Source organism: Aplidium turbinatum, chromosome 7 (genome assembly GCF_918807975.1).
Source record: "Aplidium turbinatum chromosome 7, kaAplTurb1.1, whole genome shotgun sequence".
Taxonomy (NCBI): domain Eukaryota; kingdom Metazoa; phylum Chordata; class Ascidiacea; order Aplousobranchia; family Polyclinidae; genus Aplidium; species Aplidium turbinatum.
Window position 1 is genome coordinate 21,007,609 of NC_137478.1, and position 20,347 is coordinate 21,027,955.

The window sequence follows — 20,347 nt, forward strand, 5'->3', positions numbered from 1 at the left end:
AGGCCATGTTTGATCACCGGCTTCAGCCTTCTAATTTGGCGTCAGCAATTGCCGAAGTGTGAATTGCGTATGCAAAAAAGAGCCCATGCAAACTTTGATTACCTGCGGATTACAAAAACCCAGTCAGCAAATTAGTATGTAGACGTTGAATCGTTTGCTACCTCAGAAGCTCTGGTAGGCCATGCTTGATGGCTGGAAAAAATATAGAAGCTTAGAGGCCTGTACGTGATATCAGGTTGATACGACATCTTGCTACTGAAAGAACCTGCTGTAAAAACATTTGAATCACACCACCAGTCCACCACCTGCATAGCACCAAACACGAAATGATTGATGTACAGAAATGTTGTGTGCTAACACTTTTGAGAAAGTGTTAACAGCTGCCAAAATATGAAACCAAACATCGTATCACGCTAATTAACACTTTGCTGCCTCATCTCATCATTAATTTGACGATCTAATTCGGAAATTATCCTGTCATTTTGTGAATATACTCCTGTGCGCAAGAGTGTGGCTTTTTCTTCTATAAACGGGAAACTCTTTTGTTAACAGAAAAATTGTCAATTGGATTTTCCTCACTAGATTCTATTGCAATTGAGGATATTTTATTGAAGCATTTTCTTTGTTTGATAATATTAATATCCTTTTGGATCTGGTTTAAGATATCCTGATCATCTACAGTGACTGATTTTTCATGGGTAGCAAGACGATGCAGTTTAATGGCTTCTATCTCTTCTTGTTGCTGCTTTAAAACAGCTAATGCTTGATCTTGAGTCCTTATCTTCATCATAGCCAGTTCTTTTAGCGTTCTTCCCCACTGCTGCTTGTAGTGCAACTTAGATTTGTTAGTTGCTTCTATTTTACGCTCTGCTTCAGATATTTCTAATTTTGTGATGTTTAATTCTTCTTGCAGCCGCACTTCAGGTCCAGAACCTCGTTCATTTTTCAAACTATACAACTCTTTAAGCATGCCAGAGCACTTCTGTTCCATTTCTTGGACTTGTTTGACTAGTTTTTTGTTATGTTCCTCAAGTAACACCCTCTTTTGTTTTTCAAGTTGAACTTGGTGAACACAGTCCTCTTTCATTCTCCTTGAAGCTTCTTCAACCTCGTTTAAAATTCGTTCTTTTTCACATATGGTATTCTGCCGAAGTCGACAGACTTCCTCTTCTGCAGCAGAAACTTGCTGTTCATGCTGTTCCAAACCACTGATAGTTTGTGAAAGCTGTTTCTCGAGGGCTTGGTAATCAGAAACTTGCTTTGCAACCACTGCCTCCCTTTCTTTGTCTCTCTTGGAAAATTCTTCTCCTAAATGCTTTAAATGTTGAACTTCCATTTCTTTGAGTTTTTGAGTGAAGTTTTCTTTTTCCTGTGATTGCCATAGTTCTAATTCAATTGCTGTGTTTCGCTGATTGGTGTATTTTACACCTTTCTGCTTTCGAGATATTTTATTGGAAGAATGAGACTCAACTTTGTTTTTTTGAGGTAAACAAATTATTTTCTGGTCATCAGCAGCACCCATGTCTTCAAGTATCGTAACAATACGTAACTGAGCAACTTTTGTTGAACTGGATGAACAAAGAACAGGGATACTGCCATGACATGTTTGACGAAATCCATTTTTTTCTTTCTGGTTTTCAGAGAAATGAAACATAATTTTATTGGCTTCAAGCAATTTGGTGAGAACAAGTTGGGCATTTCCTAAAAACATGTTTTCTGATTCCTGTTGTTTGCAACACACTTCTAATGTGATGGGAAAACGTGTAAATGTCTCAACCAGAGAATGATGGGAACAAACAAACTCAAAAGCCCATTTGGAACTTTCAACTCTTGCTGTTGAAAAACTATGCATTTCGATTGGATTAGTAGAAACTGAAGAAAAATTCCCAAAAAACGGATAACAGTATTGTATGAAAATGCTGGCAGGAAAGGGTAATTCAAATGTACTGACAGCAAGAATATCAAGAATAAACCTGAAATGCTGCATAGAAGAAGTGTTGCTGCAAGTATCTTTGGTGGTAATGATTAACTTTTTTTTATTCAAATTCACTGTTGATACCATTGCTGTATCCCTGGACTCATAAGATGTGCTAGTTTCAATGGATAGACTAGATTTTGTGGATAAACTAGTCCCAGTGGATGATGAAATTTGTTGAACTTTTTCTGCATCATATGCTTTTTCCATTTCAGATTTTGTTGGTTTCACACATTGCTTTTCATTGGTAACAACATTAAGAGTGGTGTTCAGTTGATCTTCAGCAAAAATGCAGTTGCCATTACTATCATGGTTTGGAACGGATTTTGGAGGGGCAGTTTGAGGTGATGTGTGAAGTGAAGTATCAGCATAAGCAGGCTTCTTTCCAATTGACTCTTTTGTAAGTGTCAAACAAACAGTTACACATGATTTAGCTGTTTTTAATTGAATAGCTTTCCTTGGTGTGCTTAGTGTGTATGAACCTTCCAATACAGCAGGCTCTGTATTAATTGTACTCAGGTGTTTCTTGCTGATTAAAGGCAAAACATGAATCGTGGCTACTCCAAGCACTTGTTCTCCACAACAGAGATGAACTTTAAATTCAGGATTTTGCATAAAATAAGCTTTTATTGAATCCAACGTGCTGTGAATTTTTATTGATGCTCGTTCTGGAATTATATCAGGACAAATCAAGTTGTCAAAGGAATCGTTTATTATATTACTCCCAAATAAGGAGTAACAAAAGAAAAATCCTTGAATAATGCTTGGCAGTGGTTCATCACCACTGATCAATTGCTCTAAGTTGAAAGCAGAGCCAAGAGTAACGGTCAGCACAAACAGCTCGCATGATGATTTATTAGGACCTAGTTGGAAATAACCTTCTTCTTCATTTAAAATAACTTCGATTTTGAGTGTTGGCATTTGAACTGCTCGAGGTGGAGCATCACTCGCTTTAAACAAAGCTTGAGTTGGAGTTGCATTATCTTCTAAAATCATTGCAATTTTAATTGCTGGTTTTAAGCGAGAATATTTGCTGCTGAGCAAATTGTACCATTTTGCAGTGTGTATACCTTGTTGAGCTCCTCTTAAGTCCAGCAAAATATATCCAATGTTTTCACGAAGCATTGTGTCAGTATTCACAGCATAGCATTCAAGTTTAAGAGGAGTACGTTGCATTTTATGCTGGTGTAATGATTTACGCTCCATTTCCCAGGCAAGCTCTGTTGTAAAATGTGGTTTTTCAACATGGCCAGTTGGATCAGTAGCTAGAAGTTCACCATCAAATTTGCATTCTATAATTAGCTGGTGTTTGGGTCGTAACGGAAAATTACAACCTTCCAATACAGATATAACAACAAGATATGCATCCTTCTGCATTTCAATGTTTTATAACATTTTCACTTCAATTGCAAAACTCTAAGAAAATCATGCATCTGATTTAATAGGTATAATAATAGTTTTTGTACAATGCAATTTGGCTAATTCATTATCATAATAGATTCAGTAAAACATGATGACTTAGATAAACTTACAGACTACCCTCTGATGTAAACTGATTGATTTTCACTAAAACTTCTCAACAAAACAATTATTTATGTGAAAGAATTAAGGTAGTCATAGTATACATATCATACAGTAGAATTCGCCTATAGTGACTTTGGCTATAGTGACATTTCGCCTATAATGACACCTGTTGCAAAGTCCCGTTTGCAAACCATATGTTTTGCATAGAAATGACTTCGCCTATAGTGACTTCGTGTATAAGAACACTTTGCTTACAGTGACACCACATTTCTGTCCCTTGGGCTCAAAAATTTCCGTATAAGGACACTTTACGGTGTATTTCCAGTTTAAGTTGGAATCATATTTTGTCCTTATCAGCATTCGCCAATTCCCAGCCAGCAAATCCATCTTTTTACATTGATTTAACGTATGCAGAGGTTGAACCATAAAGGATTGATTTACTGACTGGGTTTGAATTAAACTAACATGGGATACGCATGCGCAGATACTGCACAAGTGAAGTTATCAACGACGTCATCATTCGTCTATAGTGACACTTTTTCCGCCGTCCCTTCAGGTGTCACTATAGGCGAATTTTACTGTACTAACAAAATTTGTATCTATATTATACATATATACTTTATATTTCATAATACAAAACTCTATTTCTTGGCACAAAGCTTATATACATGATGAAGAAAAAGTCCTAACTAAGTAACTAAACCAAACGATGGCAGGCTATCTACTATCTATCGTACTGAAACAGCAAATTTTTCTCAAGTTGTCTTTGGCTAAGTCATCAGTTTTTGAAAGTCATAAACCACACTGCTAAGTTTTATGTACAAGTCAATTTCTCGTCATCCTCAGCTAACTTATCATTTTGCATTACTCATTTCGCTTCTACTTGATAGAAAAATTTGAATCAATTAATTTAAATGAATGTTTCAGTCAGTAACTGCAGTCAGTCAGTTAAAAAATTGCAGAAACTTGTCAAATGCAAGATTTACGTTTTTATGCTTGTTTTTCCCGTTTTTACATATGCTTGTGAAACAAGGAAAGCAACATTAAATTCCAAAATACCATTAACACATTCCACACACAATTATCAAGAATTTTCAAAATTTTATGGACTGAACATAGATTTGCTATGACTTGCTATATGGTGTTGTAGGAGAAACTCCCCTGCTTCAACAAACGTCAACTTCTCTAGTTGAGACATAGAATACGACATCCAATTAACTTGGTTTATATTGAAACTCTGCTACAATCAAATTAGATCCAAGGCAAAAGAAACCAAAGAAGACCACCACAAACTTTCATGCAAAAGGTTCGATTACTTGCAGAGCACAGCCTGGAAGTACTGCGACAGTTGGCTGAAAAATCGCCAATTATGGAGACTTTTAATTGATCCTGTTTTGCACCCTACTGTTGTAAAGTAAATTTTTATTAGTATTCTTCTACAATTAGTTTTGTTAAGCAGCTTACTCAGAGAAAAATGCACAGATGATTAACAAAAAGACTGTCACAGAAACAAACAAGCAGTTAAAAGACTTTTGTGTGAGAATGCACTTACTGTGAAGACAATGATAACTCAAAGGAAACTCCTCCCCCTCCCCTACCCCCCAAAAAAATATTCATTGGTGGAACAGCTACAGCTTTGCATGACGTGTCACAAAACAAAAACTGAAATTTTTTCTGACAGTCTATACAAAATGAATGTTTACTCAATTAAACATTACCGGTACTGGTATCACCAAAGAAAAATTATTCAACAATTTTTGATCATGTGAGATCACAATTAAACTACTTGTTGTTACGTTTTTGCAATGTTGCAGAATATTTTTATGACTTTTGTTGTGTTTTTCTCATGGTTAGTACCAGTTCAGCTAATTCATTCCTTTTGACTCTCCTCTAAAGTTTATGTATATCATACTTATGCAAAATCTATTGTAAAGAAAATTAAGTTAGGCCCAGACTTTATTAATTTATTATGTAAACGTTCATACTTCTCTTTCAAAGTGATAATAATGTTCTTATTGAAGGTCAACTGCATTTTTGATGACAACTTTCCGCAGTCAGCAAATTTGACACTGCAATCTGGATACAATTGTTCTTACACAAAATTTCGCTGCCAACGGGAAACATCGATTTTTTTTCGATAATAGGGTAATTCCCTAATTGCGGAAGTTAAAGTGTTGCCAGTTTTGTAGCTTTCCTTTGATACAGCACAAATAAAAACAAAGAATTTTTCAAATAAAATGCTTTGAATCAGTAAAGTTTTAAGTTTTAAGATACGAGCTTATAGTCTTGATGTGACTGGGTTTTGAAAAAAAATTCATTGTGAAAGAAAGGTTGCAATGAGTTTTTAACAGCAATCCTGCGAAAAGTATGAAAATTCTCTGGTAACTTTGCTTGAAACAATTTATTTTTAGCAGTTCCATAGCTTTCCAGCAAAATTAGGCTATTTTTTTTAAGAGTACAGGGAATACTTTAGTACTTTAACTTTTCAGTCCATCTCCAACAAGTCCAGCAGTTGTAAACTGAATCCTGAGCTTGCAACATTTCAACAAGTGGCTGAAGTTGGTAAATGATGAAACTGAGAAAGTTGTTCCCGACAATTTTCACCAAATCAAACGTCATATAAAAACCAGTTATGGTCTACTTAACCTAGCTGGCATCTTACGTCATGGAAATTGCTAGAAAATGTCCAAATATTGCACCATCGGTCGTAAGACCTGATGAAATATTGCATCAGCCGCTTTGAACACGGGTTTGAATTGCGTGACAATGTCTTTCATTATTGCGTCACAGTTACTGTGTACGTGCATTTGAGATATCGCAAATTATTCTAGTCATTCGTAAAATTGTTTGTTGGAAGTCAGTCGCATATTTAACTGTTTGCTTGGTGCTTGCTAGCTGGACAAATTTTCCGTCTTTTATCTAAGTAATCTGTTCTGTAGTGACAAGTTTTAGTGGTGTACGGCGTTGCATCCAATTTCGACAGCTTTGAGGCTATTTTTACGGAAATACAATTTTGAATAGACGTTTCGAAGGAGTGTTTCTTTTTCGGTCATTACATACAAACGAACGGATTCGGGAATCTTATGCTACAATTTTCCCACGAAGAGATTATGGTTTACCGCTGTGACCATAAATAATAAAAGACGTTTTTGTTAGCTGGTAGGCCAAGAAGCACTTGAAGGCATAAATAATAAAAGACGTTTTTGTTAGCTGGTAGGCCAAGAAGCACTTGAAGGCATAAATAATAAAAGACGAGTTCTTGTCAGTTGGTAGGTCAAGAAGAAATTAAAGCAAAATAATAAAAGAAGATCTTGTTGGTTGGTAGTCTACAGAAGCAAAAGAAAATTAAAGACATTTCTTCTCAGTTGGTACTGAAGAACTTCAAGTTAAAAATTAAAGGCGTTTCTTTGTTGGTTCTGAAGAAAAAACAACATTGACATTCATTTGAAGAAAAAAGATTAAAGACAATCGATCTGTGCTTGAAGATTCAAGTGAACGAATCCAAGCAAGCTTTGTGGAACTCTAGGACTTCATATACCCGTACAACTACGGTATTGTGCATTTAAATTCTTTTTGTATTTTTACGGTCTTTGCAGTTAAGTTTTTTATAACTTAATTTTGTGTGTTTGTGTAACTTAATTTTTTAATTGTTAAATTTAGCCCCAACATTTAATATGTCTACACTCGGTGGCGACAAGGACTCGACCGCCGTCGACTCGACTGAATTTAAGCCTGATGATGTTCTTTGCGGTCGGGCAGGCCATTCTGGGGAGGGACCCAATAACGATGAGGCTAAGTCAGTTCGAGAGGCCCGGCATCTTAGAAGGGATATTTTGACTCAAATTGGGGAACTTTCTCTAGCCCTAGGTTCTTTGAGTGATAAGCAGGAACTGTTAATTTTTAGATCTAAGTTCTCTACTTTGGAAGAGGATTTACGGCATTTTCATGCTCTTTTGACTAAAATTTTTAACTCTGCAATCTTGGCAGAACTTCGTGATAGGGTAGACCCCGAATTTAACTCGTTAAAAAATAACCTTGAACAAAAAGTAAGTGAGTTCTCAGATATGTTGGATGCTGACATACATCCTGAGGATAGCGCCTCAAATGTAAGCACTAGGATGTCTACGAGTTCGTCTCGGATAGTGGCACAAATTAATCTACAAGTCAAGTCAATTTATTTTGTTTTAACAGCGCCATATATTAACAAATAATCAGAGTAAAATGTAATTGTCAAAACAATGCATTGTACAACTGTTGGTTAGATTATGGCGCAATCAGGATGGTAGCGAAAGACCATAAGCAGTCATCTAGTCAGCCACCACCCCATCACAGTAAATCTAACTACACATTCATACACACTAGCGTGCAGAGGCAGGCACACTACTTCATTGAATAAAAAGGGTTCGCCACTGAGATTGAAAAACAACTAGGGGAGGGTGGGGTAAGATGAGCAGCTTTTTGCTTAACTCGCTTTTACAAAAGAACGGTTTGTTTTGGAAAATTTTAATAAGGTGAACTTAAAGCACCAATGAATCAGCTACATTTTAGATTTAGTTTTATCACCTTGCGATTTTTATATTTTTTTATATTGATCCTTATTTGCGTGTTGCTCAACTTACCCCGGCATAAACTGTATGGGGTAAATTGAGCAATGACCTGGGGTAAGTTGTGCAATTCGATTAAGTTGAAGCATTTCCCTGTCAGTTTGTTTGTATTATTACGAGGCATTATGCTTTACAACACAACACTGCTTTCTTATCAATACGAACCTAAAAAGACACAAATTCAGCAGTTCAAACATTAAATAAGCTAAGGCTATTTCTTTTGGGGTAAGTTGAGCAACTGCTCCAAGATACGTCAACTAGCATTGCACATTTTACCCCATCCTGATTTTTCTGACAAAATTACAAATATTTAAAAAACTACAAGACTAACCAACCTGAAGGTTTTATTGAATATCCTCACGCTTTATACTTACCAATACAAAAAAACAGATTTGATTTACATAGTGTAACAATAAAGTTATTCAGTTTTTGGCAAAAAAATAAAAATTTCGATTTTTCGACATAAACAATATAATTGCGTGCCATTGTAAAATGCAACTCGCAGTGGACATAACAAATACATTGAATGAAATGGTATTATGTGTGATATATCCAGAATAAAAAAAAATATTTCCGCCGACTCGTTTTTCCAAAAACAGGGGTTGCTCATCTTACCCCATTGCACACTTTACCCCAGTCTCCCCTACTGTTGGTTTGAATCTGCATTCTCAGACTGAGTAAGCCGAGGATGAAGATTCAAACCAACGACCAAGAATTGACCAACCACCAATAATTAGTGATTGTGTGCTATAATAGGCAACAGCACTTGCGAAAGTTTTCCTGAAATAACGAAGAAAAACCAGATACAAGCTGAGGCCGAAGCAAGAGCTGCTGAGGCCATGGCGAGAGCTGAGACCATAAGAGCTGAGGCCGAAGCGAGAGCTGCTGAGGCCGCCGCGAGAGCAGAAGCGAGAGCAGAAGCGAGAGCTGCTGAGTACGCACTCAAAGACGCTCAGTTGAGGGCTGAACAACGTAAAGAGGTAGTTTTAGCTGAATATCGATCAGAGTTGGGCTCCCGGCGTAGTTCTAAGAAGGGCTCTTCTAGCCATTCCAGAAATGAACATCAATCGCAGTTTAATTTACATAACCTTTTCCAGACGCCTGTTCAATCTGTAAGTGGACCAGTGCAATCCACACGTTTTCAAGCTGTTTCAGGAGGTCTCGGGGCCGCGGCTAAGGCTGTAGAGCCAAGGCCTGCGAATTATAGCCGAACTCCTCCCCCAGAGCGTACAGGTCACGGGGCCGCTATCAGAAGTAATGTTTTGCCCCCTTCACAATTTTCTGCGCCGCTAGTTTTTGATCGCCCAGCTACACGTAATTTGGGTGGTTGTGAGAGGCGTATCGCGTCTCCTGATTTTAACGTGTGTGAGGATCGTGATCGGGCTGTGCATGTGACTGAGCCCACTCAGCCCCTTAAGGGATATAGTTTGTCTTCTCCCGCTAAATCGAGTTCTCAACAACAGGATTGCTTTTTTGAATACCAAAATAGTAGGACGTTTTTTGATAAGGCGGCCTTGATTGGTTACGATGGTAATAATATGCCATTTATCTTCTTTAAAAATCGTGTTACGGCCTTAATGGCAGCTTCACCGTTTAAAGGAACTCGTTTGACTTTGTTACAAGCAGCTTGTGTTAGAACAGCTGCGCAAACGATTGCTAATTTGGTTTCCGACACTCCTGGCTTGTCAGAAGAAGACAGGATAGAAATGTCGTTAGCTCGCTTGTCCCAGCGTTTTGGGGTTCGTGGAGGTCTTTTCGCCGAACCGGAAATTAGAAAGTATCGCTATGGTAGCAAATTGACTTCGATTTTTTCCAGTGATTTGAAAAAGTTAAAAGATGAATTGTCGCAGTGTTTGCTTTACGCGCAAGCTTATGGTCAGCGTGATAAATTGGAAGGACGTTTTGTTTTGGATTTGGCTAAGCGACTCCCGTTTGACGCTAAGCAGCGTTATCTTGACTTTTTAGGTGATCAGTATGGTGGTACTGATGAGCCTACTTTTCAGAGTTTGTTTGAATTTGTAGTACGGGAGGAAACGCGCAAGTCGACTGATTTTAGCATTATGCTAATAGGCGATTCTGGTGAGTCGCAGCATTTTAAAAAGTTTGGCAAAGGAAAATTGCCTTCATGTCCGGTTAGGCAGACGTCGGTAAAACCCCATGATAATGTGATTTCAGGGAGTTCGCAGTACTCGACTGCTGTTGGCGCACCGCGCGGTGGTGTGGCCAGACGTAGAGACATACCGGCATGTTTTTATTGTTCGTCACGTGGTCAAGTTGAATATCATTTTTTGTCTAATTGTAAAGAATTTTTGCGCTTGACACCTAAAGATCGGAGAGATGTCATTGTGAAAGCTGGCAAATGCTTGAATTGTTTGCGCCAGCATATGGTTAGGGATTGCGTTCATGCAAACAACTGTCGTCAATGTGGCCCTAACAACGATAGGAAGCACTATTTTCTTCTGCATGATTTTTATGTGACGTCACGTGATTCTCTGGATTCGGTCGGTAAAGATGATGTTGGTGCCAGAGTTCCTGTGCGTAATGTTAAGATTGGAAATGTTAAAGCAGCCTTTAACCGCATTACTGCTGCTCGTGTTTTGAATCCAATGACTGGCAAATCGAAGTTGGTGTATTGTCAGCATGATCCTGGTTCGCAGTTGACTTTTGTTTCGAGTGATTTGGTCTGCGAACTTGACGTTAAACCGTATGACAAAGCGTCGTTTAAAATGGATACCGGTACTCTAGCTGGTCAGAAACCTACTTGTGCTGACCTTGTTAAACTCAACATCCAGTCGTTAGAGACGAATGAACTGTTTTGTGATATAACTTCGGTGGTTAACCCGGCTTGGGCTGATGATGTTAAAACTTTACCCCATAAGCAGGATTTAAGAGGTTTCCGTCATTTTCATGACGTGAATATGTTTCATTTGAATGATTGTAGTACTGTAGATGTGCTGATTGGCAACGACAACGCTTATTTGATGTGTGCTAAAGAAGAGCGTGTTGGTGAAAATCGTAGTGAACCACATGCTTTACTCACTCCTCTCGGTTGGTTGGCTTGTGGTGGTAAGTCACCCTTGGATGAAAGCGTTGCAAATGTGTGCAGAGTGCAGACGTCTTCAGAGTCGGATGTCATCTCTGGCTTTCAGCGTAAAATTGAGTCTCGTGACATGGAAATAGCAGACCTGAATAAAGTCATTCAGGATTTGACCTTGCAAAATGAAACCTGTGAATTGTCTCGCAGTGACATTTTGGCTAGAGAACTTGTTGAACCGAATATTGAGTTGAAAGATGGTCGATTTGAGATACCTGTACCGTTGAAGGAAGATATTGATTTACCTAACAATTTTCTGTTGGCGTCAGATAGAGCTGCTGCTGCTTTAAGGAACAAGGCTTTAAAACAATCTGAATTTCGAGAAGCTTGTGTGAATGATGTAATGTTTTCGCGTCCTGATTTGTTAAACTCTCTGGCAGATCTCTTGGCTAGATTGCGGCTTGGCAGATTTGGTTTCGTGGCCGATATCAAGTACTTTTTTCACATTTTGGACTCTTCAATTCGTAAGCCCAATTTTATTGAACTGCTTACGTACACCAGCAGTGCTGTTCGGATCGTGAACGAACGCCCTTTGGTACCTTTGAGTGACGACCCTAGGGATTTTACTGTCATCACCCCTGCCTCACTTTTGACCCCATACTTAGACCCATACTGTGCTGTTGGGCAACCACATGATCGTGACCAACTAAGAAGGGATTATCGGTTCAATTTGTCACTTTCTCAGCAGTTTTGGAGCAAATGGATCGATTTTTACTTACCAGGGCTTCAGGGCCGGAAAAAATGGTTAAAATGGCCGAGAATTTGGAGCCTGGTCAACTTGTAGTGGTGGGTTCTCTCCAAGACATTGGTAAACGTGGGAAGTATCAACTTGGGAGGGTGCATGAGGTGGTCCCACAAATTAGGAAAGGGAAGCCTGTGGTTCGTAGAGCTAAAGTTGCCGTCTGCAACTATGATGAGAGTACGGGGAAAGTGAAAGTAGACTATGTGTTGAGGGATATTTCGTGCCTCGCCCCCGTAAAGAACACCTAAGTGTTAAGGTTTGAGCCTGGTTTTGTCTGCGGTGGCCGACCCTTGTCTGAGCCCGGAACAGTCGGTTATTATCGCAACCATTGTATATAGCGTCATTTTAGCATGTACCTATGGTACCAATTTCATGTATCGTCGTGTATTATTCCGTATTGTTGTTCATTCTTTGCATGCCCTTTGTATTTACGTATTAACTTAAACGTGAGTGATTCAAACAATTTGTGTATCGTGTGTTTTTATTCATTGGCTCACAATTGTCGTCAATTCTTTTTTAGTTATGCCATGTCAGACTGTCATAACTAGGGGCCGCTATGTTCCCGACAATTTTCACCAAATCAAACGTCATATAAAAACCAGTTATGGTCTACTTAACCTAGCTGGCATCTTACGTCATGGAAATTGCTAGAAAATGTCCAAATATTGCACCATCGGTCGTAAGACCTGATGAAATATTGCATCAGCCGCTTTGAACACGGGTTTGAATTGCGTGACAATGTCTTTCATTATTGCGTCACAGTTACTGTGTACGTGCATTTGAGATATCGCAAATTATTCTAGTCATTCGTAAAATTGTTTGTTGGAAGTCAGTCGCATATTTAACTGTTTGCTTGGTGCTTGCTAGCTGGACAAATTTTCCGTCTTTTATCTAAGTAATCTGTTCTGTAGTGACAAGTTTTAGTGGTGTACGGCGTTGCATCCAATTTCGACAGCTTTGAGGCTATTTTTACGGAAATACAATTTTGAATAGACGTTTCGAAGGAGTGTTTCTTTTTCGGTCATTACATACAGACGAACGGATTCGGGAATCTTATGTTACAATTTTCCCACGAAGAGATTATGGTTTACCGCTGTGACCAAAAGTAACAATTGAGTAACCAAAACTTAACATTGTCACAAGTCTGCAAATTCAGTTTGGCAAGCGATGACCAACAAGTCCGACGTAAGCATGTAAATCTCATTTGCTGATCTGGCAGTAGCTGAAATGTACTTGCAAAGTTGTCCTATGTCCAACTGCAGTAGAATTCGCCTATAGTGAGTAGTAGTGACACCTGAAAGGACCGCGAAAAAAGTGTCACCATAACCGAAGTGTCACTATAGCCGAATTCTACTCAACTGTTGCGTATGCAAACGGGACTTTGCAACAGGTGTCACTACAGGCGAAGTGTCACTATAGCCAAAGTCACTATAGGCGAATTCTACTGTACTCTTTTCAATTGCCATTGGACTGCAAATTTCAAAAATATCTGGCAACTTTGGGCAGAGCCAAAATTACTTTCAGCTTCATCGTTTCTCAGCGCAATTTGGTTAGTTTTGTTTATTGGTCTTAAAATTATTTTTAGCTATTGCAAGTTTGTGCAGAATAATTATGTTGGTTTAGAATCTAGTTTCATAAAATATACACACTGTTTGTCGTTTTTTTGCTAATTTTTCAACAATGACATAATTTTGGGCTTGTAGGCTACCGTAACGTTTGTGGATTGAGTTTGAAAGTTCTAACAGGGATAACTGACTTTGCAATGCTTATCATTCTATATTAAAATTAGCTTGAAAAAAGATAATCATCTTTGTGGACCAACAAAAACGTGCTGGTAGGTCTATATCAACTATTGTAGTTAGTATCTTTTTCGTCCCGGACGTGTCGCTAATGACGAAAAATAAAAGGCAGTGGCTATTTGACCGGCTCTGGTCTTTTAATCTGAAACATTATTTGAGTGGTCATAACGTCACTATATAAGCACTTTTTTCTTTTTCTCTTTCAAAGCAAAAGACGAGAAGAGAAGAAAAAAGTTCCAATATAAGTTCTAAATTCGACAATTTTATTCAACTGGATATGTGGCGCGTACAATACTTCTCGGGCTGGTGTTCCCAAGGGAATGAGTTTGATACTACCCAGAAACGTTTTATTTCAAACTAAATTGCCTGCTAAACAACATTGACACCACTTATTAGACACCTATTTCATTCAGGAGGCAAATCCGGACTATTCAAATCCATTTTGTGTAATACTCAATACTCAAAACGCTATACTCCATAATCAACAGTTCAACACGCCCCCCTCTAGACGTGTGTAAAGCACACTGTCCCGTATGCTAAGTGAAGTCAAGCGAGGAACCTGTACGGTGACCCACGGCTGTCCTAAACGGCATTAGAAATTCTCGCAAACCCGCTCGCATTCCCTGTCTGCGAGGCAATTGGACAAAGGACGCCTCAAGTCGCTTTTCCTAATGGCTAAGAAGAGCAAGAAGTCGAAAAAAAGGAATCAACAATCTTCGTCGTCCTTGGCCGTACAAAGGGACAACGGTAGTAGCGCAAATTGTTGTTCTTGTAATTTCTTGTTTAAGGTAACTTTCAGTGGATACGCCTCCTAGCTCTATCGTCTTTCTCGAGGTTTGCTATATGTATTAAATTACAGTTTATACTGGTCCGCAAAGACGTTAAACTAGCGCGATGAAATTCCACGTCGATATTGTTAACGCAAGTTTCTCCACGTGTTAATTTTATTCGTAGGCCTTTATCCATTGTTCGTTCAACCGTTTCGCCACTGTCCAAATTGTTTGCTCCACGTTGGCAGTGATTGACGTTGTTTTTGCAATGCCATCGCTGTCAACGTGGAACCTTTTTCGCTATAAATACCAGTTCATTTGTAGTGTTGTTCATTCGCAATTCAAAAGTTGTACTGAAGAGAGCTAAATGCTCGAAATCCGGATATACAACAAATTCATGTTGTGTATGAATTGGAATTAAAAGCGAATTGAAGTTCATCTGGTCCTTTGTCTCCATTCATAGAATTTGAGCATACACTGACGACGACGATGACCATCAAGACATTATAATCTACCAGCTGTGAGATCTGCAATGCTGTACGGAAGTGAGACATGGTGCTTACGGGAAAACGAATTGGCGATTTTAAGAAGAACTGAGAGAGCGATGGTGAGAGCAATGTGTGGTGTAAAGCTGATGGACAAAAGGAATACCGAAGAACTTATGAGCTTGCTTGGGTTGAATGAGAGTGTTGATAAGTTGGCAAAAGCAAATGGAGTGAGGTGGTATGGGCATGTTTTGAGAAGGGATGAAGATGATGTTTTGAGAAGAGCGCTGGAGTTGCGAGTGGAGGGTCATAGAAAACAAGGAAGACCAAAGAAAACATGGAAAAAGCAAGTTGAGGAAGAAAGCAGCAAGGTGGGCTTGACAAGAGAGGACGCGCTAGACAGATCGATGTGGAGGCAGGGTGTGAAGACGATTGCGGCACTTGGAGGTGAATCCGGCCACCCTCGGTAACGGGGACATCACCGGATTAAAACTGGACTACTACTACAGCTCATCCATTCCATCACCCACCAGGACAAGAAACAATAACTTAAACTGGATATCAAACCTCAATCGTCTTAGGCTACTGTGTGATGTACAGTCTAACCATAGAAAGAGGTCAACACCTGCTCTCCTGGGCCACATTGAAACGGGCTTTTGCCTGAGGATGGGTTTCTTTTATGTCAGGTTTTCTTCATCCTATTATTATTATTATGACTGCTCATCCACATCAATATTGGAACTGGCAAATTCAATCCACAACACTTTTCATTAGGCTGTCATTCATTACTACATGTGTGCTTCTCTCTGTTTTTGTTTTATTTTTTGCTACCGGTATTTGTTTTTTGGGTTTTGTGGCTGTGCTAACTACTGATATATAGCCTACTACATAATTTTTTATTCAGGCACGTTTTAAACCTTTCAAGGTTTTGCCACCTTTTCCCATTCATTAATGTGCTGGTAGGTTTATATCGATTTTTGTAGTTAGTATCTTTTTTGTCCCGGACGCGTTAATGACAAAAAATAAAATGATTGATTGATGGTGTCAGGCTGTAACGTTTAGTAATGTTTAGGCTTACTGGTATTTGGTGTTCTGGTTTTACACACTGCAACAGACTTATTGAATTATTTTTTTAGGCTGGTTAGTTTAGTTTGAGGCTAATTGTTAAAAAGTTTTACTTAAGGTTTGTTTGCCATTATTGATATATAATAAAATATATAATGTGGCTAATAAAGCATTTAGGTGGTTAATCAATCAGTTGCTTTATATGGCACTTTTTTGCCTGTTTGCAAAAGAATTGAATACTTTTTAGGCGTGTTTAAAATTTCTTTTTCGTTTGAACCTTCTTTGCCACTCCAGGGGTCGAGAGCTTTGCCTTTTACCACCTTTGGGCAGTGGCTACGGCGCAGTCTAGATGTTTGGGCAGGTGTCAAACAGCCATTGAATTGATTCGTCATCCAGTTCATATAGACCATGCACACTATTTGGCGCATGGTAGAAATTGCAGTTACAGATAGTGTGGTCCTCCTTTGCACACTCACAGATCGCAAATGGATTTGTAAAACTTAGTTTTTGTTTAAACATGTTTAAAAGTTTGGCTAACTTGATAATCTTGTTTTTGTCATCAAATTAAAAAGATAGTGCTAGTTACTATAAGCAATATACCAGCACATTTACACATAAACAGAAAAAGGTGACAAAACTTTGAACACTTTAAAGCATCCATAAATATAATTTTATGTAGTAAAAGGTACATCATTCGATTGCTTAAGTGATATAATCAATTTAATTGTTTGAATAACACCACATACTAAATATATATACAGTAAATAAAATTAGAACAATACATTTCATAACAATGAGTTAGATTATGGCACAATCAGAATGGTAGCAGTAGACCATACACAGTCATCTAAGGTACCACCCCAGGTTGCACATGATTTAAGCCCAGAGCTGTAGGAAAGTAAAACATTTTGGGAGGGCGAACAAAATTGCCCAAACTTAGTCTTTAGAAATATATTTTCAAAAACCCAACATCACTCATAAGTTTTAAGGTGGTGTATACTGTAATACACTCATAGGCGCCGGGTTTTGAAAATTGCCGGGGGGGCAAACTTTCTAGCCGACTGATTGCTTACATTCAAAATGCTGATGTTTGTTTGTCAGCATTGATGTTTTTTTGCGTCTATATGCCATTGTATATCGTCAAGCTTTATAATGTAGGCTCAGGCCTCGAAATTCACGGCGGACATCGGACATGTCCGCCGTCACAGCATGTGATGTCCGCGGGAAGTACCATCTAGATCCGTCATATTTGTCCGCCGAGAAATAACACAGGAACTAGCGATACAAATCAACATTGCATAGCACGAACAATTGTTGCGATAATATAATTTCCAGCGCATCTAGAAAATGTGAATACTGTATCCCTTAGCTTCCATTCAAGGAGGAAAACTTTCGATTTTTATATTGCTTCAACAATTGATGACATTGAATCAGAGTAACAAAGGTGAATTCTTCGCTAAGAATCGATAGGAGTACGGGTACTTCTACTACACTAATCACGCGCAATTTAGTTCAAGTTTTACGTCACAATGTCTGGCTTTGATCTCCGAGTAATAATGATACGGCAAGGTTGGTTACTAAATTAGATTATACGAGTAGGCTATTACAGGAAGATGCAACAAAATTTGGTTTTGGTATTACAGTGAGTCTGTATGAAAGAAAAGACCCAAGGAAAATTCACTTTCGCTCACATGACACGCAAAAATAAACTTAAAGAAAAAAGCCTGTGAAACTTTGCACAGCAGAAAATAGTAGCGTTGGTGTAGAAATTTTCTGACTCCTGCCTAGAGCATTGTGACGCAATAAGCCACACGACCTCGTTCGGTGGAAGTTAATCGGTTATGTGACGTATTGACCAGCTACACGGCGCTTTGACTCTTCAAGCGCAAGTCGTTGGCCTGAAGAAAGCCTTTCAGAGTGACTTTACTGAATTTTTAAAAAGCCTTCTAAAACCGTAGTTATTATATAGTTCTGAAATGGCGAAGAATTATCAAGATAAAGTGATTAAGCATGACGATCGACGGCTAAAACTGGTGTGTCAGCTGTGAGACTTAATTTGTCCGCCGAGATAGCTGCTCAGACCGGACACGTTTGTCCGCCGTCAACAAAAACGAATTTCGAGGCCTGTAGGCTACTTCAAATTATATGCTGGTCACTTTGAACTTTAGCTCTTAATACGCGTCTCGCGTAGATACTAAACTGAGCAAACAGCAAACCGCACCTCGTTATTGACACTCCCAAGAAAAAACAAAGCAGAAGAAATCAAGAAAAACGTTTTTCAATCATTGTTAATATGCTTCAACGGCACCATGCTGGCGTTTATCAGCTACCGTACTTCTGTTTCTTTTGTTATCTTAGGAGCAGCGCTATTGTTGCAACAAGTAGATCATTTAATTGAGATCGATCCGCAATGAAGGTCAAACCAACGCAAATCTGAACTTAGAAACATTTGATTTAGGATTTTTTTTAAATAATTTGCGGGGAGGCAGCCACCCCGAGCTAAATTCACGGGGGGGCGGCGCCCCCCCGCCCCCCTGGAGTCGGCGCCTATGAATACACTTACAGTGATTCCCAACATGTTTTAAAGGCGACCCATTTTTAACAAAAATTTAGTTCGGTAAAATTTTGCAACCCAAGCAAATTGTCGTAATATTTTAAAAGTCATGCGAGTTTACGTTGCAAACAAATAGCACTACAAAAGCAGTAGCTTTTTCCGAAAATAATATGTTTATCAAATCCAGGGGATCAAATCACTAATCAGATAGCTCTACTCGCTTGCTGTTATTGAGTTTTTGAAATCGAGACATTATTTTGCTTAGGCATAGCCGCATGTCGGCTTAAACTTCCAGCCAATTTCGCTGTTTAGTTTTCAATGCACACATGGCGCTAAATCCAGTCTCACAAAGCAAAGTTGTTGCAAATGCAATCAGTTTTTAAATCATTAATTTTGAAACTGTGGGATACACTTTGTATGTACATGGAAGCTCAAAAGTGGATGTTTGCAGAATTTTTGGGATATTTGTCTTTGAAGGACACAAAAGAAATACGATTTGTTGCTTCTGTCGTTATGTTCATAGGCATAAGCTGTTCAGCTTCTGCAACATGGATGGGAAGTTGAGGCAACGTGTGGAAAATTTTGTCGTTGTTTGTCCTACATAGTGTTTGTGACATACAGTGCTCGTTGTATATCCCGTAATTTTGGCAGGTTCATTTATGTTTGAGACTGAAATTTTCGTTGGGTTTACATTTAATAGAGGGTTTACATTGAATAATAATAATAACAATAATGAAAACAAAAACTGTTAAAAGTTCTTGCACTACGAACAATCGAACATGCTACAAAGCTTTGTGATGTCTTGCATGACATGAAACGCTTTATGACTTGTGTTTATATTTTCCAGTTTTGTGATCGATCTCTTCATGTTTCAAATTTTTTTATTGGTATTTTTTTGCCCAAGATACAATATGCCTAAAAAACAAGCAACCCAAAAAAATAATCAGGTGACCCAACTTTGGGTTGCAACCCATGCGTTGGGAACCACTGCTCTAATACAGGGTCGAAAACCTTTTCAGGTAAAAGAGCCATGAAAACTACATTTTTGGAAATGTATTTCTGTTAGAACCATATAATGCTTTAACACTTAATAGAACTAACATGTAGTGGCAGCCTGGCAGGTGATGAGTTCTTAAAGGGAGGCAATGTGTTTTCTGAAGATGAGAAAAACAGCGGAAAGATCTGGAGGAGGTCCCACAGAAAATTTTGAAAAAATGCATTTAATTTGGTGCATTCTGAGCGTGTTTTCAACGTTAGATTGTAATGAAAAGTAAAGATAAAACTTCCTGTGACCCAGATGCTGTCATGAAGAGCCATAGGTTTTTGAGCCCTAGTTTAATAACTCCACAATCATCGACTTGGCTGTGAAAAAAAAAAGGCAACAAAACATTTAACTTGTGTAAATAAGGCTAACTTAACTTTAGTCTACATTCATAGACCTGTCTGTGTCCCAATTCATATCGTAAATACATCATCAAATTGAAGCTTTCTTGCATCAAGCTTTCACCTTTGAACAAAACTACTTTTCGTATTGATGCAATATTACAATGAAATGATAATGAATGTTCTTTCATTACCATCGTTACATTATTAACTGGACATTTTTGCCCAAATATTTTTACAAATAATTGCATTCATAGAATATGAACAAAAAACCTAAACAGGTTTTCGATGCTAAAACAGAAACCTTATAATTAGGTTACCAGTGGCCTACCCAGCATGCTTTCAAAACTGT

At 38.4% G+C, this 20,347-nt stretch overlaps 1 pseudogene; it reads right to left on the minus strand.

Moving 5' to 3' along the window:
- Positions 1–413: 413 nt before the first annotated feature.
- Positions 414–3,352, minus strand: LOC145773833 (centrosomal protein of 120 kDa pseudogene; annotated as a pseudogene).
- Positions 3,353–20,347: the final 16,995 nt, after the last annotated feature.